At 40.8% G+C, this 24274-nt stretch overlaps 1 protein-coding gene across 22 annotated transcripts in view; it reads right to left on the bottom strand.

Moving 5' to 3' along the window:
- Window positions 1-24274, bottom strand: part of LOC139746769 (heterogeneous nuclear ribonucleoprotein R-like) — a 559781-nt gene that overhangs the window by 220635 nt on the left and 314872 nt on the right. The window lies entirely within an intron of this gene.

Below are 24274 nucleotides of genomic sequence, written 5' to 3'. Positions count from 1 at the left end.
TAATTTCCAACACATTCATCCTATTCTATACATTTTTGTTTAAGGCCCATGCTTCACAAACAGGACTACTATAAAATCAAACATTTCCATCTGTGCCTTTATATTAAAGACATATAATCTTCAATGCACTTAAGACATATGCCCCTCATCCACCCTATGGTTGACATCAGCTCTGTTTTGCTGCCATATCCACCACTGTTTTCCTAAAACATTCTTCCTTCAAGTTACCTCTATTTGAACTCACACTCAAAATACCATGTCTATTTCTATACTAAACTTGATACCCTTGCTTTTATTCACATTCACTCTCAACTTTCTTCTTTCACACACTCCCATACTTAGACACACACCTCTGCAGTTTCTAACTCAAATCTGCCGTTAGCACTATATCATCATCAAAACACAACAGACTTCCCAGGCTCCCCATCCCAAATGACTGCATACCTCCTCCTCTCTCCAAAACCCTTGCATTCACCACCCTCATCATTCCATACATAAACAAACTAAACAGACCTGATGCATACACCCCTGCTACAGTCCCATCTTCACCTAGAACCACTCACCTTTCCTTCTTACTACTTGCAAACATACCTTACTCTCTTGAAAAACTCCCAACTACTTCTAACAGCTTTCCTCCCACACTACATATATGTAAAACCTTCCACAGAGCACCTCTATCAAGCCAATCATATGTTTTCTCCACGTATATAAATATATTTATTTATTTATCTATTTTGCTTTGTCACTGTCTCCCGCGTTAGCGAGGTAGCGCAAGGAAACAGACAGAAGAATGGCCCAACCCACCCACATACATATGTATATACATACACGTCCACACACGCAAATATACATACCTATACATCTCAACGTATATATATACATACACACACAGACATATACATATATACAAATGTACATAATTCATACTGTCTGCCTTTATTCATTCCCATCGGTATATAAATGCCACATACAAATCTTATCCCTTGGGACAAATGAGAAAGAACACTTTCCATGAATTCCCTGCCTGTTGTAGATGGTAACTAAGAGGGGTGGGAGGAGGTTGGCCACTCTCCCCTTCTTGTACTTCAATATCTAAAAACTGGAACAAAAGGAGCCACCAAGCATCCTTCTTGAAGGCTTAAGCTGGGGTATCTATGAATGCATTTGGGTGTAACCAAATGAGAAAGAGATTGAGGTAGTATGTCTGAGGAAAGGAACCTGGATGTTCTAGCTCTATCTGAAACAAAAGCTCAACTTTAAGGGGCAAAAGGATGATTTGGGAATGTCTTACAGGTTATAGTCAGGGGTTAAAGACAGGAGAGAGATTAAAGAAGAGGTGACACTTCTGCTTAAGAAGTGGTGGCAATGTGTAAAACAAAAAAAAATTATCCCCAGACTGATACGAGTATGAAGACAACTGAAATAAGAGAGATGGGTGATTATCAATGCTTATGCACCTGGCCATGAGAAGAATGAAGACAGGCAAATGTTTTGGGAGCAGGTGAAAGAGTGTTAGCAGTTTTGATGCAAATCAGGTATCAACAATGGGTGACTTTAATGCAAAAGTGAGTAGTATGGCACCTGAGGGTAATATTTGAGGGCATGTTATATTCTGTAAAGTGAACAGAAATAGGGATCAGCTGTTATATTCTGTAAAGTGAACAGAAATAGGGATCAGCTTTTGGAGTTATGTGTTGATGAGGGAATGGTGATTAGTAATACTCGGTTTCAAGAGGGACTTACTACTTACTTCCTGCCCCTATGAAGCTCCTGTAGCACTTAGGAAGTAGCCACTACTAGCAGTCAGGAACACAAGTCTTAAAAGTGTTGCAATGTGTTAAGTGTGTGTCTATGTACATAGCGTATAGGGCAACAGAGTATTAAGTGCTAAGTGTCTTCTTTACAGTAGTCTTCTCATGGGCATGAAGGGTCTTGGGATGATGTCCAGAGAGTAAGCAGGAGAGAGTAACTCATTCTGTCTGAAGTGTATGATTTCTGACTTGTGTTTGTTGGGTGACCTGGAGTTTAAACCTGGAGTTTAAACCTGAGATACTTGTTATTGCTTGTTGGGTTATATCATTGTGCATGTGTTTTGTCAGTGTTCTATTTGTTGAGGTTGGTAGGATATATGTGAGGCAGAAACTGGTTTTTAAACTGTATATAGGGATTGATGATTAGTTATATGGTGGTTTGAGTGGGAGGACATGTTGAGGCAGGTCTGTATTGAGAGGATCTGTATTTCACTGTGAAGGTGTTGTTGAGTATTTCTTGTTGCTAAGCAACAAGTCAATGCTCCGAGAGCACTTCTTTGTAAGGTATGCAGATATGATACATTTGCTTCTGAGAGGGACATGCATAAATATCCATGGGTGAGTGGGCATTACTGGATTATGTACTAACTGACAGGCATGCAAAAGGGAGACTCTCAGATGTTAATATGCCAAGACAAGTGGCTGGTATGATGTCTGATCATTTTGTGGTGGAGATGAAGATTTGTAGAGGTTTTCAGAAAAGAGGAAGCGATAAGAGTGAGAAGAGGGAGGTGAAAATATTTATTTAGAGGATGGAAAGAGACTTGTGTTACGAAATACCAGCACCTGATTGAATGTAGAAAGGCAAATGGTGAGATTAAACAAAGCTTAAGTAAAGGATGGTTTCTAGAAAAGCAATGCTGGCATTTGTAAGAGGAGTGTCTGGCATGCATTACATGAGAATTAGGCAGGTGAAATGAGGTAGTGAGAGGTGGGATGACAAAGTAAAGTTGCTGGTGAAAGAAAATAGAGGTGTATGGGCTGTACTTACAGGGAAGGAGTGCGAGTGTATGGGAGATGTACAAGAGAGAGCAGCAGGTCAAGAAGATGCAGGGACTGAAAAAGAGGGAAAATGAGAGTTGGGACAAGCAAGTATCAGCAAACTTCAGAAGAATGAGAAAATGTTTTGGAAGGAGGTTAATAATGTGAGACAAACAAGTACATGTGGGAATATCGTTTAAGGGGGGGTTAGGGGGCAAACAGGAGAGAGTTAACAGGCAGTTAAAAAGTGAAGAGGAGATGGAATGAGTACTCACTCTGTAAGATTGTTAAATGTGTCCATGACAGGGTAAAAGGTGTTGGTGTTTGCGTCTGGAAGGTAAGCAAAATACAAGAGTAATGGCAAGTGGTTTGGTGATAAGAGAAGAGGTGTTGAAAGCATTGCATAAGATGAAATGTGCTAAGGTGGCTAAAGTGGATGGTATTGCAGTCAATTTTCTTGCAAGAAGGGTGGCATTGTTGCTGACTGGTTATATAGGATATTCATTACATGTATGGATTACGGTGAGGTGCCCAAGGATTGGCTGCATACATGTATAGTGCCTATATAAAGGCAAGGGGTACAAAGGTGAGTTTTTGAATTACAGAGGTAAAAGTTTGTTGACTGCACCATACCTGACAAGTTATATGGAGAGTGGAGGCATGCACAGCATAACAGACTGAGCAGGAACAATAAAGCTTCAGAAGTGGGAGAAGAATCGCAAATCAGGTGTTTGCTTTGACAAATGTGAGAAATACTTAGAGAAGAAAAAGGATATGTTTGCAGTTCTCATGGATCTGGAGGGAGCATATGACTGGGTCATTACATATGCTTTGTGAAAACCATCAGGAACACATTGTGTGGTTGGAAAACTATTAAAAGGATTGAGAAGCTTTTATAGAGAAGCTTTTATAAAGTGTATTGCATGTGTGTGGTGGACAAGGAGGGTGAGTGGTTCCAGGACAAATGGGGTCTGCAACAGGGTTATGTCACCATGGCTGTTAATTTGTTTATGGATGGGCAAGTGAGGGAGATAAATGCAAGGAACACAGACAGAGGAGCAGGAATGCAGTTTGTTGAGGCTGAAGGGGCCTTGGAGGTGAATCAATTAATGTTTGCTGATAACATGGCAGTGGTGGTAAATCTAAGTAAGGAACAGCAGAAGTAAGTGTTTGAGTTTGGTAGAGTGTGTGACAAGAGAATGCTGAGAGTAAATATGAATAAAAATAAGGTTATCAGGTTAGCAGTGCAAAGAGACAGGTAGTTGGAGAATTCAAATGGAATAAACTTGGAAGTGAAGTGAAGTGTTTAGATGCCTGAGAATGGACATGGCAACATATGAAACCATGGAAAATGATGTGTCACAGGATGGGTGAGGTGTTGAAGGTTCTGGGAGCATTGAGGAATATGTGGAAAGAGTGGTCACTATATGGGTGGGCAAAAATGGGTATGCTTGAAAGTACAGTCGTCCTAACAATGTTGTATGGATGCAAGGCATGGGCCATAATGAGAATGTATGCAAGAGGGTGAATGTGTTTGACAGAAAATATTTGAGGACAATATGTGGAGTGAGGAGACTTGATTGAGCAAGTAATGATAGGGTAAAAAGAATGATGTGGTATTAAGAAAGCAATGAACAGGGTGTGCTGAAATGGTTCAGGCATATGGAGTGAATGAGTGTGAAGAGACTGACATAGAGGATATATAAGAAATATAGGGTACAAGGAGAAAATCTAACAGGAGATCAGAGGAATGAATCGATAAGATTTTCTGAGCTTGAGAATTGAACATGCAGGAAGTTGAAAGGTATGTACAGGATAGAGTGAACTGAAGCAATGTGGTATAAAGAGGATGACAAGCTGTCAATGGGTTGCAACAGGGCATATAAAAGAGTTGGGGAAAACCACAAAAAAAGTATGTAGAAGCCTGACTGTAAAAAGGGAGCTCTGGTTTCAGTGCATTATACAAAAGAGGAAGTGGATGTTTGTTGGTACTTCTAACATACATTCTTTAAAGCAAACACCTGATCTACACATTCATTATCAATCCTAAAACAACACTGTTCTTCCCAAATCTGATACCCTGTGCAAGTGGCAATTCTCATAAAAACTACTCTCCCATAAAACTTAGCAGGTACAATCAACAAACATTTTACCTTCATATTGTAAAAACTCATCTTTGTCCCCTTTGCCTATATAAAATACAATTTTACAGGCATTCCCCTAACCCTCAGGCACTCACCACAATCCATACAACCACTGAAAATCCAGCTAACCAATCAACAACAGTTAACCCCTTTTGGAAAAAAAAATTCAATTGCAATACCTTTCAATGTAACCACCACACAAGAGACTGAGTGTGAACGAATGCGGCCCTTTTTTTTTTTTTCTTCTTTTTTTTCTGTCTGTTTTCCTGGCGCTACCTCACTGAAGCAGGGGGTAGTGATGCTGTTTCCTGTGGGGCGGCGTAGCACCAGTATTGAACAAAGGCAAGGAAGTATGAATATGTACATATGTATGTATGATTATGTCTGTGTATGTATATGAATGTGTATGTGCATTTATGTATATATGAGTGGATGGTCCATTCTTTGTTTCCTGGTGCTACCTCGCTGATGCGGGAAACAGCGGTCAAGTGTAACAAAGACACAATACAAAAAATAAGTGTATATGGGTGGATGGGTCATTCTTTGTCTGTTTCCTGGTGCTACCTTGCTGATGCGGGAAACTGTGATCAACTTTAATCAACACATATGCAGAAAACCACTAGAAAAATTCAACAAGTTCCCAAGTGCACTTTCATGTAATGATCACTTCATCGGGAGATACAAGAACGAAATAGAAGATGTAGAACAGACAGGTGATATACAAGGAAGAGAAGTAGCTAAGACAACACTGGTAAACAAGCTTTATCGGATGGTGGTGTTCTGGTCTGGCATCACGCCTATCATAAAATTTCTATTGTGTCCAAGAAAGGGAACTGTCAACAAATTTTGCATTTGACAGAGCTATCTAGTTTGTATAGGTCTTCACTAATATTAATGTTACAATTCTTTGCACATATAACAAAAGATTCAATTTCTCATGATAAAGGAATTAAAAGTTAATAGCTGAATTAGCATTACTCCAGTCAATACAATGGTCATAATTTATAATTAAAAAAAGCATTTGATTCTTGTCCTGTTCTTAAACTATATCTATATTGCTTTCCTGTTCTTATACTATATTTAGGTTGCTTAAGTGTTAAGTGTAAGATCCTTACCAGTCTGCCCAACCTAAAACATATTACAATTGTTACAAGGTATTCTGCAAACACAGACTATATAATTTTCTGGCAAGTTTTTGATTTTATAGATATTATATTTATCCCTGGGGATAGGGGAGAAAGAATACTTCCCACGTATTCCCTGCGTGTCGTAGAAGGCGACTAAAAGGGGAGGGAGCGGGTGGCTGGAAATCCTCCCCTCTCGTTTTTTTTTTTAATTTTCCAAAATAAGGAACAGAGAAGGGGGCCAGGTGAGGATATTCCCTCTAAGGCCCAGTCCTCTGTTCTTAACGCTACCTCGCTAATGCGGGAAATGGCGAATAGTATGAAAGAGAAAAGGAGAAAAGATATTATAGATATTATTTATAGATATTGGATGGTATTGCAGAGGAATTTATTAAAAAAGGGGGTGACTGTATTACTGACTGGTTGGTAAGGTTATTTAATGTATGTATGACTCATGGTGAGGTGCCTGAGGATTGGCGGAATGCGTGCATAGTGCCTTTGTACAAAGGCAAAGGGGATAAGAGTGAGTGCTCAAATTACAGAGGTATAAGTTTGTTGAGTATTCCTGGTAAATCATATGGGAGGGTATTGATTGAGAGGGTGAAGGCATGTACAGAGCATCAGATTGGGGAAGAGCAGTGTGGTTTCAGAAGTGGTAGAGGATGTGTGGATCAGGTGTTTGCTTTGAAGAATGTATGTGAGAAATACTTAGAAAAGCAAATGGATTTGTATGTAGCATTTATGGATCTGGAGAAGGCATATGATAGAGTTGATAGAGATGCTCTGGGGAAGGTATTAAGAATATATGGTGTGGGAGGCAAGTTGTTAGAAGCAGTGAAAAGTTTTTATCGAGGATGTAAGGCATGTGTACGTGTAGGAAGAGAGGAAAGTGATTGGTTCTCAGTGAATGTAGGTTTGCGGCAGGGGTGTGTGATGTCTCCATGGTTGTTTAATTTGTTTATGGATGGGGTTGTTAGGGAGGTGAATGCAAAAGTTTTGGAAAGAGGGGCAAGTACGAAGTCTGTTGTGGATGAGAGAGCTTGGGAAGTGAGTCAGTTGTTGTTTGCTGATGATACAGCACTGGTGGCTGATTCATGTGAGAAACTGCAGAAGCTGGTGACTGACTTTGGTAAAGTGTGTGAAAGAAGAAAGTTAAGAGTAAATGTGAATAAGAGCAAGGTAATTAGGTACAGTAGGGTTGAGGGTCAAGTCAATTAGGAGGTAAGTTTGAATGGAGAAAAACTGGAGGAAGTAAAGTGTTTTAGATATCTGGGAGTGGATCTGGCAGCAGATGGAACCATGGAAGCGGAAGTGGATCATAGGGTGGGGGAGGGGGCGAAAATCCTGGGAGCCTTGAAGAATGTGTGGAAGTCGAGAACATTATCTCGGAAAGCAAAAATGGGTATGTTTGAAGGAATAGTGGTTCCAACAATTTTGTATGGTTGCGAGGCGTGGGCTATGGATAGAGTTGTGCGCAGGAGGGTGGATGTGCTGGAAATGAGATGTTCGAGGACAATGTGTGGTGTGAGGTGGTTTGATCGAGTAAGTAGTGTAAGGGTTAAGAGAGATGTGTGGAAATAAAAAGAGCGTGGTTGAGAGAGCAGAAGAGGGTGTTTTGAAATGGTTTGGGCACATGGAGAGAATGAGTGAGGAAAGATTGACCAAGAGGATATATGTGTCGGAGGTGGAGGGAACGAAAAGTGGGAGACCAAATTGGAGGTGGAAAGATGGAGTGAAAAAGATTTTGTGTGATCAGGGCCTGAACATACAGGAGGGTGAAAGGAGGGCAAGGAATAGAGTGAACTGGATCGATGTGGTATACCGGGGTTGACGTGCTGTCAGTGGATTGAATCAGGGCATGTGAAGCGTCTGGGGTAAACCATGGAAAGCTGTGTAGGTATGTATATTTGCGTGTGTGGACGTGTATGTATATACATGTGTATGGGGGTAGGTTGGGCCATTTCTTTCGTCTGTTTCCTTGCGCTACCTCGCAAACGCGGGAGAAAAAAAAAAATAAGATATTCTTTACAGTGCTGGTCATTGCACAAGGCTATATTTACAGTAAAGGATTTAAGCAACCTGAGAAGTAATGCAAAAATATCACTAAAAGGAAGAAATAAAAGATTCTTGGTATCAAGGAGAGGTGTGGGTTTAACTCTACAAAACGATTTCTTACCTAACTTATGGGATTTATCAATGGAAGATCTAGGATACTTAACTTTTTTTTTTTTTTTTATACTTTGTCGCTGTCTCCCGCGTTTGCGAGGTAGCGCAAGGAAACAGACGAAAGAAATGGCCCAACCCACCCCCATACACATGTATATACATACGTCCACACACGCAAATATACATACCTACACAGCTTTCCATGGTTTACCCCAGACGCTTCACATGCCTTGATTCAATCCACTGACAGCACGTCAACCCCGGTATACCACATCGCTCCAATTCACTCTATTCCTTGCCCTCCTTTCACCCTCCTGCATGTTCAGGCCCCGATCACACAAAATCTTTTTCACTCCATCTTTCCACCTCCAATTTGGTCTCCCTCTTCTCCTTGCTCCCTCCACCTCCGACACATATATCCTCTTGGTCAATCTTTCCTCACTCATCCTCTCCATGTGCCCAAACCACTTCAAAACACCCTCTTCTGCTCTCTCAACCACGCTCTTTTTATTTCCACACATCTCTCTTAACCCTTACACTACTTACTCGATCAAACCACCTCACACCACACATTGTCCTCGAACATCTCATTTCCAGCACATCCACCCTCCTGCGCACAACTCTATCCATAGCCCACGCCTCGCAACCATACAACATTGTTGGAACCACTATTCCTTCAAACATACCCATTTTTGCTTTCCGAGATAATGTTCTCGACTTCCACACATTCTTCAAGGCTCCCAGGATTTTCGCCCCCTCCCCCACCCTATGATCCACTTCCGCTTCCATGGTTCCATCCGCTGCCAGATCCACTCCCAGATATCTAAAACACTTCACTTCCTCCAGTTTTTCTCCATTCAAACTCACCTCCCAATTGACTTGACCCTCAACCCTACTGTACCAAATAACCTTGCTCTTATTCACATTTACTCTTAACTTTCTTCTTCCACACACTTTACCAAACTCAGTCACCAGCTTCTGCAGTTCCTCACATGAATCAGCCACCAGCGCTGTATCATCAGCGAACAACAACTGACTCACTTCCCAAGCTCTCTCATCCCCAACAGACTTCATACTTGCCCCTCTTTCCAAAACTCTTGCATTTACCTCCCTAACTTAACTTGGATCCAATAAAATATATCTTCTCAAACTTATCATCAATAAATTCCAGACTGCATATACGTAATGCTAAGGAACATCGACTGGAATTATGATAACTTAATTCCATCATGATAAAATGAGATAAAATGAGTAATAATGAATATATGAACATACTTTGGTGGGTTTTCTGAATGTGCTAAACTTAAACATGTTTCTATCCCTGTGGATCACACAATCTAAAAATGGTAACATACAGTTATTTTCCAATTCCAAAGTAAAGCTGACAGAAGGTACCAAATGGGTATGTTTGAAGGAATAAAAGTTCCAATAATGTTATATGGTTGCAAGGCAAGGGATATAGATAGGGTTGTAAGAAGGGTGGATGTGTTGGAAATGAAATGTTTGAGGACAATATATGGTGTGAGGTGGTTTGATCGAGTATGGAATGAAAGGTTAAGAGAGATGTGGAGAAAAAAAAAAAAAAGTGTGGTTGAGAGAGCAGAGGAGGGTGTGTTGAAATGGTTTGGACATATGGAGAGAATGAGAGAGGAAAGATTGATAAAGAGGTTATATGTGTCAGAGGTGGAAAGAACAGGGAGAAGCAGGAGACCAAGTTGAAGGTGGAGGGATGAAGTGAAAAAGATTTTGAGCGATCGGGGCCTGAACATACAGAAGGGTGAAAGGTGTGCAAAGAATAGAGTGAAATGGAACAATGTGGTATACCGGGGTCAATGTGCTGTCAATGGATTGAACCAAGGCAAGTGAAGCGTTTAGGGTAAACCATGGAAAGTTTTGTGGGGCCTGGATGTGGAAAGGGAGCTGTCATTTCGGTGCATTATACATAACAGCTACAAACCGAGTGTGAACATGTGTACCTCTGTATATCTGTGTATGTTTATGTATGTATACGTTAAAATGTATAAGTATGTAAATGTGTGTGTGTGGGCATTTATGTATATGCATGTGTATGTGGGTGGGTTGGGCTATTCTTTCATCTGTTTCTTTGCGCTACCTCGCTGATGTGGGAGACAGCAATTAAGTATAATAACAAATATAAATAATATCAATCTTTTCATTTTAAGTGGATGGGTCATTCTTCGCCCGTTTCCTTGATCACATAAAACCACAAGGAAAATGAAACACATTAAGTTCCTAAGTGCACTTTTGTGTGATGATCACATCGTCAGAGGGCATAAAAGAATGAGATAGAAGACACAGAACAGTCTGTTAATATACAGGGAAGAGATGTAGCTAAGACACCACTAGCAAACAAGCATTACAGGATGGTGGTGTTTGGGTTGGTGTTGTTCGGGTCTGGCATCACGCATCATAAAATTTTCATCATGTGGACAGGAAATGGAAAAATTTGGCCTGCAACAAAACTATCAAGTTTGTACAAACCTTCACTAATGTTAATGTTGCAATTACCTGTGTACCTAATAACAGAAGATTTTGTGATATTTTTCATGGTGAAAGAGTTACAGATAATAACTGAATTGGCTGGTGATCTAGTATATGCATGTCCCAACGAGGACAATGAAACACTAAAAATTCCCAAGTGCACTTTCAGGTAATGATCACATCGTCTGGGGAGGTACAAGAATGAGATAGAACTAGAACAGTCAGTTGATATACAAGTCAGAGACGTAGCTAATATGCCATTGGTAAAGAAGCATTACCAGATGGTCGTGTTACCATCCAATGATGCTTGCTTACTAATGGCGTCTTAGCTATGTCTCTTCCTTGTATATCGAGTGACAGTTCTTCTATCTCCTTCTTGTACCTCTCTTGTCGCTATCCCGCCACACAGGAAAATAGCATCGCTTACCCTTGCTTTAGCGAGGTAGCACCAGGGAAACACACAACAAAGGCCACATTCGTTCACACTCGGTCTCTAGCTGTCGTGTGTAATGCACCGAAACCACAGTTCACTATCTGCATCCAGGCACCATAGACCTTTCAATGGTTTACCCCAGATGCTTCACATGCCCTGGTTCAGTCCATTGACAGCATGTAGATCCCAACATACCACGTCAATCCAATTCACTCTTTTCCTTGCAAGGCTCTCACCCTCCTAAATGTTCAGGCCCCAATCGCTCAAAATCTTTTTCACTCCATCCTTCCGCCTCAAATTTGGTCTCCCACTTCTCTCTATACTTCAAAATTTCAGCCATAATCACATCCATTTCAGGTGCCTTTCCTTCCTTCAACCTGATTATTGCCCTTTTTACCTCCCTTCTTTATAAGACCCTACAATTGTACCCTTTAACTTCCATCCTCCATACACAGGAATACAGCAACTGCTCCCTAATTTTCTTGAGCAAAAATTGGAAAATTCAATCATATACTTCCATAATGAGGATCAATGACACCATCCAATGTCTATCCCATCCCCTTCCAAACCAACAGAGAGGAAATACAATAATATATGATGTAGAAATACTTTGTAATGGAAAAGTTCATCCTCTCAATGGGGGAATATCATTTTCAAATGAAAGTTCACTCAGGGAGTGTCATTTCAGATTAAGGGCTCGATAAAATTGTTAATCAGGAGGATGATCAGGAGAAAGCAGTAAAGACAATCAAAACCAAAAACAGCATGGTTTTAGGGAAAGGAGATCAGGAGTAACAAATCTCTTAAATTTCTACAAGAAAGCAAGCTCTGTCTTAGGACAATGGAGAAGACTTGGTGTAACATCATTATCGAATTCCAAAAAGCATATGACACTGTGATTCATGGGCTGCAGATAAAGAAGCTGAGTCACCAAGAAGGAACATGCGAGAAACTCCTTTGATGGGCAAATGATTATGTAAGGAAACAAAGAATGCATATCAGATGAACCTTCTCAAAATGGGTTGCAGTCAAAAGTGGCATGCCCCAGGGTTCTGTTCTGGGATCATTACTCTTCTTGATGCATACAACTTGCCGGAAAGAATATCTCAATATGATCAACATCTTGTAAACAAGTGGCAGGAATCTGTGAGAGAAAGACTTGAGAGTAACAATATCCCTAATCTGATGCCAGTCTCTCACTTTTGGAGAATAGTTAGGCAGACCAGATAGCTACTAGCAAATATCTTTTTTTCTTTTTTTATATCAGCTGAGACAGCATGGGTAAATGAGACCCTAATGCATGCCATCCCATTAACAATACATACATTAAACACTCAATTTAATGGACTAATTGGGGGAAAGAGTGTCTGTTAATGCTGAAAGTTCCTTACATCGAATGCAACCTGTTTTTGTATCACATTTATGTTCACACACTTTCTTTACCTCCTCTATCACTGTAGGGTTTACTACATGGTACGATAGTTGGGTGGTGGACACTTGGCAGCGTGGGAATGCTTGCCAGGCAGTTAGAGGCAGGAGTCAGACTATTAAGATTGAGGTGATGCAATCCCTCTCCTGTGAAAGGATACTTCTATATAATAATGAAAAAACAGACTACCTGCTTTCATTGCATCTCATACATGGCACAGAGTAGGATTCGAACCTACGCAGGAAAATCCCAATTCATCGCAAGGCTGCTCACCTTCAACAGGAGATATGGAAAACACAAAGAAATCACCTTGGAAATTTTAAGCCCAGATTTGTGTTCAGCATGAAAAATACGGGGAAACTAATCTAGACAGCAAGGAGTAGTAAGCTTCCTACAAAAAATGAGGAATCATGGCCTACATCTCCTCAGTCTACTTCCCTCAGCCCAACTGATGTGCCGAAGCAGCAGTAAAGGCAGCCAAATGGGTGTTGGAGGTACCCTCCACAACAGCAAAGCGACTCAGGCTATGCACACCACCCCAACCAAAATGCCCTATATCTGCCACTCTATCATCAAACACATTCAACAAACCTTCAAAATACTCCATCTCCTTATCTGCCACTCGATCATCAAACGCACTCAACAAACCTTCAAAATACTCCATCTCCTTCTCACTTCACTACCTGTTATCACTTACCTCCCCTTACCCCCTTCACCAATGTTCCCATTTCTTCTCTTGTCTTTCACGCATCATTCACCTCCTTCCAAAGCATCTTTTCATCCTCCCTAAATTTTAGGGAGAATAAAAAGATGTTCTGGAAGGAGGTAAATAAAGTGCGTAAGACAAGGGAGCAAATGGGAACTTCAGTGAAGGGGGCTAATGGGGAGGTGATAACTAGTAGTGGTGATGTGAGAAGGTGATGGAGTGAGTATTTTGAAGGTTTGTTGAATGTGTTTGATGATAGAGTGGCAGATATGGGGTGTTTTGGTCGAGGTGGTGTGCAAAGTGAGAGGATTAGGGAAAATGATTTGGTAAACAGATGAGGTAGTAAAAGCTTTGCGGAAGATGAAAACCGGCAAGGCAGCAAGTTTGGATGGTATTGCAGTGGAATTTATTAAAAAAGGGGGTGACTGTATTGTTGACTGGTTGGTAAGGTTATTTAATGTATGTATGATTCATGGTGAGGTGCCTGAGGATTGGCGGAATGCGTGCCTAGTGCCATTGTACAAAGGCAAAGGGGATAAAAGTGAGTGCTCAAATTACAGAGGTATAAGTTTGTTGAGTATTCCTGGTAAATTATATGGGAGGGTATTGATTGAGAGGGTGAAGGCATGTACAGAGCATCACATTGGGGAAGAGCAGTGTGGTTTCAGAAGTGGTAGAGGATGTGTGGATCAGGTGTTTGCTTTGACGAATGTATGTAAGAAATACTTAGAAAAGCAAATGGATTTGTATGTAGCATTTATGGATCTGGAGGAGGCATATGATAAGAGCTGATAGAGATGCTCTCTGGAAGGTACTAAGAATATGTGGTGTGGGAGGCAAGTTGTTAGAAGCAGTGAAAAGTTTTTATCGAGGATGTAAGGCAAGTGTACGTGTAGGAAGAGAGGAAAGTGATTGGTTCTCAGTGAATGTAGGTTTGCGGCAGGGGTGTGTAATGTCTTCATGGTTGTTAAGTTCGTTTATGGATGGGGTTGTTAGGGAGGTGAATGCAAGAGTTTTGGAAAGAGGGGTAAGTATGAAGTCTGTTGGGGATGAGGGAGCTTGGGAAGCGAGTCAGTTGTTGTTCGCTGATGATACAGCGCTGGTGGCTGATTCATGCGAGAAACTGCAGAAGCTGCTGACTGAGTTTGGTAAAGTGTGTGAAAGAAGAAAGTTAAGAGTAAATGTGAATAAGAGCAAGGTTATTAGGTACAGTAGGGTGGTGGGTCAAGTCAATTGGGAGGTAAGTTTGAATGGAGAAAAACTGGAGGAAGAGAAGTGTTTTAGATATCTGGGAGTGGATCTGGCAGCGGATGGAACCATGGAAGCGGAAGTGAATCATAGGGTGGGGGAGGGGGCGAAAATCCTTGGAGCCTTGAAAAATGTGTGGAAGTCAAGAACATTATCTCGGAAAGCAAAAATGGGTATGTTTGAAGGAATAGTGGTTCCAACAATGTTGTATGGTTGCGAGGCGTGGGCTATGGATAGAGTTGTGCGCAGGAGGGTGGATGTGCTGGAAATGAGAAGTTTGAGGACAATATGTGGTGTGAGATGGTTTGATCGAGTAAGTAATGTAAGGGTAAGAGAGATGTGTGGAAATAAAAAGAGTATGGCTGAGAGAGCCTTCAGAAGAGGGTGTTTTGAAATGGTTTGGGCACATGGAGAGAATGAGTGAGGAAAGATTGACCAAGAGGATATACGTGTCGGAGGTGGAGGGAACGAGGAGAAGTGGGAGACCAAATTGGAGGTGGAAAGATGGAGTGAAAAAGATTTTGAGTGATCGGGGCCTGAACATGTAGGAGGGTGAAAGGCAGGCAAGGAATAGAGCGAATTGGATCGATGTGTTATACCAGGGTCGACGTGCTGTCAATGGATTGAATCAGGGTATGTGAAGCGTCTGGGGTAAACCATGGAAAGTTCTGTGGGGCCTGGATGTGGAAAGGGAGCTGTGGTTTTGGGCATTATTGCATGACAGCTAGAGACTGAGTGTGAACAAATGGGGCCTTTGTTGTCTTTTCCTAGCACTACCTCGCACACGAGGGGGGGAGGGGGATGTTATTCCATGTGTGGCGAAGTGGAGATGGGAATGAATAAAGGCAGACAGTGTGAATTGTGTGCCTGTGTATATATGTATGTGTCTGTGTGTGTATATATATGTGTACATTGAGATGTATGGGTATGTATATTTGCGTGTGTGGACGTGTATGTATATACATGTGTATGGGGGTGGGTTGGGCCATTTCTTTTGTCTGTTTCCTTGCGCTACCTCGCAAACGCGGGAGACAGCAACAAAGCAAAATAAATAAATAAATAAATATAAAGTTCAATGATATTCTCTCACCCTAACTCTCATTTGCCCTCGTTTTCAACTCTTGCACCTTCTTCTTGACCTCCTGCCACTTTCTTTTATACATCTCCTAGTCTTCTGCACTCCTTCCTTGTAAGTATTGTCCAAACGCCTCTCTTTTCTCTTTCACTAACAACTTTACTTCCTCTATCCACCGTTCACTACCCTTTCTAATCTGCATGCCTCCAACCTTTTTCATGCCACATGCATCATTTGCACATGCCATCACTAATTCCCCAATTACATCCCATTCCTCAGTCACTCCCCTCATGTCATTTGCTCTTACCTTGTGCCATTCTACACTCAATCTATCCTGGTACTTCCTCACACAAATCTGCTTTCCAAACTCACTCACTCTCACCACTCTCTTCTTCTCAACATTCACTCCTCTTTTTGACAACCTCTACAAATCTTCACCTTCACAAGATAGTGATCAGACATCCCTCCACCTGCCCCTCTCAACACATTAACATTCAATAGTCTCTTTAACAGGTCTATTAATTAACAAGTAATTCAATAATGCCCTATGACCATCTCTCCTACTCACATACGTACAATTATGTATATTCCTTTTTTAAACCAAGTACTCCCAATTACCAGTCTTTTTTCAGCACAAAAACCCAAAGCTCTTTAACATTTCCAATCACAACACTGAAAACCCTATGTACACCAATTATACCCTTAACTGCCACATTACTCACCTTTGCATTCAAATCACCCATCACTATAACCCGGTCTTGAGCACTAAAGCTGCTGACACACTCACTCAGCTGTTCCCAAAACACTTGCCTCTCATGATCTTTCTTCTCATGACCAGGTGCATAAGCATCAATGATCACCCATCTCTCTCCATCCACTTTCAGTTTTATCAACATCAATCTACAATTTGTTTTCTTACACTACCCCCCTTCTTAGCTCTTGTCCTCTCACCAACCCGACTTTACTCCCAAGGCTTTTCAAAAACACTCTTCCCCTTTACCCTCGAGCGTCGTTTCACTCTGAGCCAGAACATCCAGGTCTCTTTCCTTAAACATGCTACCTATCTCTCCTTTCTCCTCATCCTGGTTACATGCACACACATTCAGACACCCCAATCTGAGCCTTCGAGGAGGATGAGAACTCTCTGCATGACTACTTCCTCTGTTTCCCCTTTTAGAAATTGTAATACAAGGAGGGGAGGGTTTCTGGCTCCCCATTCCCGCTCCCTTTAGTCGCCTTCTACGACACATGCGGAATACATGGGAAGTATTTTTTTCTACCCAATACTTAGGGATATATATCGGTAATGCTGGTGATGGAGATGATGTTTCCTGTGGGGCAGGATAGCACTGGGATTGGATGAAAAACAAGTATGAAAATGTATGCATGTACATATGTACTTGTATTTTTATACATGTATGATATGTTGATCCCACCAGTCCGTGATGATGGTTATGAAGGTGAAATCGTAATTTTTCGATACATGCTTTACTACATGTTTCATGGCAACAATCCACCTCATCAGGTGCAAACAAAGTTTTCAATCACAACACCAGAACAAAAATTCAGTGTCTCCTGTGCCATTCTCAACTACACAGTGTGCCAAGTGTTACATGTGACAGAGAGATTGTATGTTTGTGGACAGAATGCCAATAGTCCACATGTGAGAAGCTTTTTTCTTTTTACTTCACTCACATGTGGACTATTGGCATTCTGTCCACAAACATACAATCTCTCTTTGCCACATGTAACACTTGGCAACACTGTGTAGTTGAGAATGGTACAGGAGACACCGAATTTTTGTTCTAGTGTTGGGATTGAAAACTTTGTTTGCACCTGATGAGGTGCTAGCTCACTAAGCATATGCCACTAACCCTCCCTATACCCAAGCAGGTAGTACTGGTAATATACCTTCCTTGTCATTGGCTGCCTAACAACTACTACTCTTCGTCTGTTTCTGGCACTACCACACTAACATGGGAAATGGAGATCAGGAAATAATAATATCATCCTTTCTTCATTTGATAGGCATGTGAAAGGGAGATTTTTCGATAATAATGTGCTTGCCCCCCCTGGAGGGGCATCTGATCATTATCTTGAGGAGGCGAAGGTGAAGATTTGTATAGACTTTCAGAAAAGAAGAGAGAATGTTGGGGAGAAGAGAGTGGTGAGAGTAACTGGGCCTGAAAAGGAGACTTGTGTGAAGAAGTACCAAAAGAGATTGAGTGGAGAATGGCAAAAGGTGAGAGCAAATGACATATAGGGAGTAGGGGAGGAATGGGATGTATCAAAGGAAGCAGTGATGGCTTGCACAAAAGATGCATGTGGGATGAGAAAGGTTAGAAGTGGGCAGATTAGAAAGGGTTGTGAGTGGTGGGATGAAGTAAGACTTAGTGAAAGAAAAGAAAGAGGCATTCGGACAATTTTGCAGGGAAGTGGTGCAAATGACTGGAAGATGTATAAAAGTAAGGGGCAGTAGGTCAAGAGATAAATTCAAGAGGTGAAAAAGAGGGCAAATAAGATTTGGGGTGAGAGAGTGTTTTGGAAGGAGGTAAAAAAAGTGTCAGACAAGAGAACAAATGGGAATATCAGTGAAGGGGGCAAATGGGGAGGTGGCAATAAGTAGTGAGTACTTTGAAGGTTTGTTGAATGTGTTTGATGATGGAGTGGTAGATATAGGGTGTTTTGGTCCAGGTGGTGTGCGAAGTGAGAGGGTCAAGGAGAACAGTCTGGTAAAGAGAGAAGAGGTAGTGAAAGCTTAGCAGATGAAATCTGGCAAGGTGGCAGGTTTGGATGGTATTGCAGTGGAACTTATCATAAAAGGGGTGAGACTGTGTTGTTGACTGGTAGGCAAGGATATTCAATGTATGTATGGTTCATGGTGAAGTGCCTGAGCATTGGCAGAATACATGCATAGTGCCGTTGTACAAAAGCAAATGGGATAAAGGTGAATGTTCAAATTACAGGGGTATAAGTTTGTTGAGTATTCCTGGTAAATTATATGGAAGGGTATTGATTGAGAGGGTGAAGGCATGTACAGAGTATCAGATTGGGGAAGAGCAGTGTGGTTTCAGAAGAGGTAGAGGATGTACTTTGAAGAATGTATGTGATAAATATGAAGAAAAACAGATGGATTTGTATGCAGCATTTATGGATCTGGAGAAGGCATATGATAGGGTTGATATAGATGCTTTGTGGAAGGTATTAAGAGTATATGGTGTGGGAGGTAAGTTGCTAGAAGCGGTGAAATGTTTTTACCAAGAACATAAGGCATGTGTACAAGTAAAAGAGAGGAAAGTGATTGGTTCTCAGTGAATGTTGGTTTGTGGCAGGGGTGCATGATGTCTCCATAGTTGTTTAATACGTTTATCGATGGGGTTGTTAGGGAGATGAATGCAAGAGTTTTGGAGAGAGGGGCAAGTATGCAGTCTGTTGTGGATGAGAGGGCTTGGGAAGTGAGTCAGTTGTTGTTCGCTGATGATACAGCGCTGGTGGCTGATTCAGGTGAGAAACTGCAGAAGCTGGTGACTGAGTTTGGTAAGGTGTATGAAAGAAGAAAGCTGAGAGTAAATGTGAATAAGAGCAAGGTTTATTAGGTTCAGTAAGGCTGAAGGACAAGTGAATTGGGAGGCAAGTTTAAATGGAGAAAAATTAGAGGAAGTGAAGTGATTTAGATATCTGAGAGTGCATTTAGCAGCGGATGGAACCATGGAAGCAGAAGTGAGTCACAGGGTGGAGGAGGGTGCGAAGGTTCTGGAGGCACTGTACAATGTGTGGAAGGCAATAACATTATCTCAGAGCAAAAATGGGGATGTTTGAAGGAATAGTGGTTCCAACAATGTTCCACATTGGTTGCGAGGCATGGGCTATAGATAGGGTTGTGCGCAGGAGGGAGGGTGTGTTGGAAATGAGATGTTTGAGGACAATATGTGGTGTGAGGTGGTTTGATCGGGTGGGAAATGAAAGGAAAAGAGAGATGTGTGGTAATAAAAAGAGCGTGGTTGAGAGAGCAGTAGAGGGTGTGTTGAAATGGTTTGGTCATATGGAGAGAATGTGTAAGGAAAGATTGACAAAGAGGATATATGTGTCAGAGGTAGAGGGAACGAGGAGAAGTGGGAGACCAAATTGGAGGAGGAAAGATGGAGTGCAAAGGATTTTGAGTGATCGGGGCCTGAACATACAGGAGAGTGAAAGGCGTGCAAGGAATAGAGTGAATTGGAACGATGTGGTATACCGGGGTGGACGTGCTGTCAATGGATTGAACCAGGGCATGTGAAGCGTCTGGGGTAAACCATGGAAAGTTTTGTGGGGACTGGATGTGGAAAGAGAGCTGTGGTTTCTGTGCATTACACATGACAGTTAGAGACTGAGTATGAACAGGTGGTTCATGTGTGGCAGGGTGGTGACGGGAATGGATGAAGGCAGCAAGTATGAATATGTACAGGTGTACCTATGTATATGTATGTATACTTTGAAGTGTGTAGACATGTAAATGTGCGTGAGTGGGTGTTTATCTATATACATGCGTATGTGGGTGGGTTGAGCCATTCTTTCTTCTGTTTCCTTGCACTACCTCACTAATGCAGGAGACGGCGCAAGGAAGCGCGAGGAAAAAGACGAAAGAATGGCCTAACCCACCCACATACACATGTATATACATAAACACACATACACACATATATACATACATATACATTTCAATGCATACATACAAAGACATATAAATAAATGCACACGTACATATTCATAATTGCTGCCTTCATCCATCCTGCTGCCACCCCACCACACAAGAAATAGCATCCACCCCACCACACAAGAAATAGCATCCACCCCACCACCAGCGAGGTAGCAACAGAAAAAGAAAAAAAAAGGCCACATTTGTTCATACCCAGTGTCTAGCTGTCATGTATAATGCACCAAAACCACAGCTCCCTTTCCACATCCAGGCCCCACAGACCTTTCCATGGTTTACCCTACACGCTTCACATGCCCTAGGTTAATCCAAGTGACAGCTCGTCAACCCAGTTATACCATATCTTTATCTTTTTATACTTGATCACCATTTCCAGGGTAAACCATGGAAAGTTCTGTGGGTTCTGCATGTGGATAGGGTGCTTTGGTTTCGATGCATGACAGTTAGTTAGTAATTTATTGACATACAGATACAAGCTTTAATACAGGGATTTCATAGTAAAAACTATAGACTTTTTTGTCCATATCAAATAATGAATACATTACAAAGGAGAGAGATAACAATTATTTCTATACCCAGTAAGTCTCTCCATATGCAAGACCTTATAAACATATTTACACAACATATCACAGTGAACTCTCTCACTTAAAAAACTGTCCATAGATGAAACATTTGACAATGCAAATTTCTCCAACAGTCATTAGATGAGGGACACTCTAGCAGAACATGAGTCTCATCTTGAACTTTACCTTGATCACAAACACAAAGCCTTAACTCCACTGGTGTTCAGTTCCATCTACCAGATTATTAGGCATCAAATGCCATCCTGCAAATGCTATACAGGCATGGTCTAGTATATAATCTTTACAACAGTAAACATCATGCACTTAGAGACTGGGTTTCGTACTGAAAGATGCTCATTTCTTATTAAATTCGTAATTAATTCTACAGGGTCAGAAGTGATATCAAAATCCATCTCCTTCTGAATAAATTTATTCCCTAACGTGTTATGCTATGCCTTCTACACAGGTCATATACATAAACAAATGGTTCATCCATATCGTGTAACTGTAAATTTTCTTTAAAGAATAAGGGTCTCTTTTTACACATAAATAAGGTTCTCTTTTTCCATCTAAGGAATTGAAAAGATGGTATTCCAAACTCAACTAAACACAAATCAGTACAAGTATTTTTCCTTACCCCTGGAAGGCATTTCACTAATTGATCATAATGACTAGACTAAATACTCGCTTAGGATTCAAATAAAGCAGATCTCTGAACTATACGACAATGATGACAACACTGCAGCGTTAAACATTTTAGTCTGTACATAAATGGCGTGTCATAACTCACATAACAGAAAATGGCGAATCTATTCACTAAGGCCGTCATTTCCACATCTAGAAGTGATAATACAGAGCTTATTTTCCTGTCATCCATGAACCATGCACCAAGATAAAAGTACTTGAACCATGCACCAAGGTATAAGTACTTAGTACAATACTTTATTTTGACAGTGTCACTGTAAAAGGATAACTTATCATAATCGTCCCCATTTATAATGAAAAATTTCAATTTCTCCTCATTCGAAATCATACCATACTTACTACAATACTCAAGTAGAATATCAAGTTCCCTTCTACATATATCTCTTGGGGTCACAAGTATGACAGTGTCATCCATTAATATCAAACAATGTAAAGTGCCTAAAATATTATCATCAGGAATTGCTTGTTCTATATTCTTTACCATTTCTTTTTACCTCTTTTTATTATTATACAAAGTCACTTGTTTCCCACATCAGAGAGGTAGTGTCAGGAAACAGATGAAGAATGACCCATCCACTCATATATGCACATATACAATGACCCATCCACTCACATATATACATAATTACATACACATTCACAGACATATACATATATACACATGTAGATATTCATATTTGTTTGCCTTTATCCATTCCTGTCGCTGCCTCGCCCCACAGAAAAAAGCATTACTACCCCGTTTCATCGAGGTAGCACCAGGAAAACACAAAAAGGCCACATTCATTCACACAGTCTCTAGCTGTCATGTGTAATGCACCAAACCCACAGCTCCCTATCCACATCCAGGCCCTACAGACCCCTCCATGGTTTACCCCAAACACTTCACATGCCCTGTTCAACCTACTGACAGCAAATCGATCCTGGTATACATCATCATTCCAATTCACTCTATTCCTTGCAAACCTCTCACCCTCACCATCTTATCAATATAAATAATAAACAACAGACAGCTGGTTGGTGCACCTTGTCTCACTCTAATAGATGAAGATATCACAACTAATTTTTGGATATTTCATGTATATCTATACATAGTTCTAATTGCCATGAGCATAACCTTACCACATCCCAAAGATTTTTAGATAACTGATTAGCTTATGCCATTGGACTCTGTCATAAGCTTTGCTAAAATCAACAAAAAGAACATACAGCTTTTCCTTTTTCCCTATAACATAATCAATCAGTAATCTCAGGGACATTATTTGCTCTAAACACCCTTGGCCTTCTTGTGTGCCAGCTTGGCTTTAAATGATAAAGCACCATAGTTGTAATCTACTCAATATTAAGAGGTCATACACTTTAGCAAAGGTGTCCATGATACCTATACCTCAATAATTGCTGCAGCGTAATCTGTCTCCTGATTTAAACATAGAAATCAACTTGCCTTGACACCATACAATGAGGTAAAACATACCTGAAAACACCATATTGAATACATTTAACAATAACATAAACCATGTCAGGGGCAATCTAGTTACTAACCCAGGAAATATTCTGTTAAAACTCTTATTTGTATTTAACTCTTTCACAGCAACTTCCACTCTTCTGGGGTAAATGCATCATCCAACACTGGAATATATGGAGCAGTTTCCAAATCAACGTCATCATTTACTTGTGCACTCTGGTTATTAAGATTTAATCATTTTTCAAAGTGTGGCAAACTCAATATCATTAGGCTGATCAGCACTGTGATTGGAAACCTCTCCTTTCCAAATAACTTTGGTATCATTTGTATTAAAAAATCTATTCTCCTAGGACTGGTAATGTCCCATTCATTATCATGTTCATTACTCTGTTTCATACAGTCTCTACACAGCTGATCAATAGCACAACATCCTTCATTTAACACATCACACAGATTTCAACTTAGTAGTAGAAATCAGGCAGTTGATGACCCTCCTTAACAGTGCTAAAACTATGAACATCCACCAATCTGTGCAAAATACTTTTCTTTTGCAAGTGAGTGACCAATGGCCTGCAATATGTCTGGCCTAAGTTACATGTTCTTTCTAATAGCAGTAATTTGGAAACAAGTTGGTGATGACTAAGGTCAAGCTGTACACAACATGGTGCATGATCTGATCCCTTGATGCACTAGTTCACCTCCAACTTCTTAAGTACACTAAGATTTTCATGCTCAATAAGACACAAATATACATAGGACAGTTAGCGAATGAGTGTGAGCAGATGTGGCCTTTTTTCGTCTGTTTCCTGGCACTACCTCACTCATGCTGGGGATGGCGATGCTGTTTCTTGAGGGGAGGGCTGGCAGTGGGAATGAATGAAGGCGAGCAAGTATGAATATGTACATGTGTTTATATGTATATGATGCAAGACATCACAGTGGTGCATGTGATTTAGTATATGCAAAAATCACAGGTAAATGAAACATTATAAGTTCCCAAGTGCACTCTCAAGTAATGATCACATTGTCAGGGGAGAAACAAGAATGAGACAGAAGACTAGAACAATCAGTTGATATACAAGGAACAGACTGTTCTATGTCTTCTATTCCGTTCTTGTATCTCCCCTGCCAATGTGATCATTACACAAAAGTGCACTTAGTAACTTCTCTTGTGGTTTTATGCACATGTATATGTATGTGTATATATGTATATGTTGATATGTATATGTAAG

Source organism: Panulirus ornatus, chromosome 66 (genome assembly GCF_036320965.1).
Source record: "Panulirus ornatus isolate Po-2019 chromosome 66, ASM3632096v1, whole genome shotgun sequence".
In the NCBI taxonomy this organism is placed as follows: domain Eukaryota; kingdom Metazoa; phylum Arthropoda; class Malacostraca; order Decapoda; family Palinuridae; genus Panulirus; species Panulirus ornatus.
The sequence above is the reverse complement of the archived record's forward strand: the minus strand, read 5'-3'. Positions and strand labels throughout refer to the sequence as shown.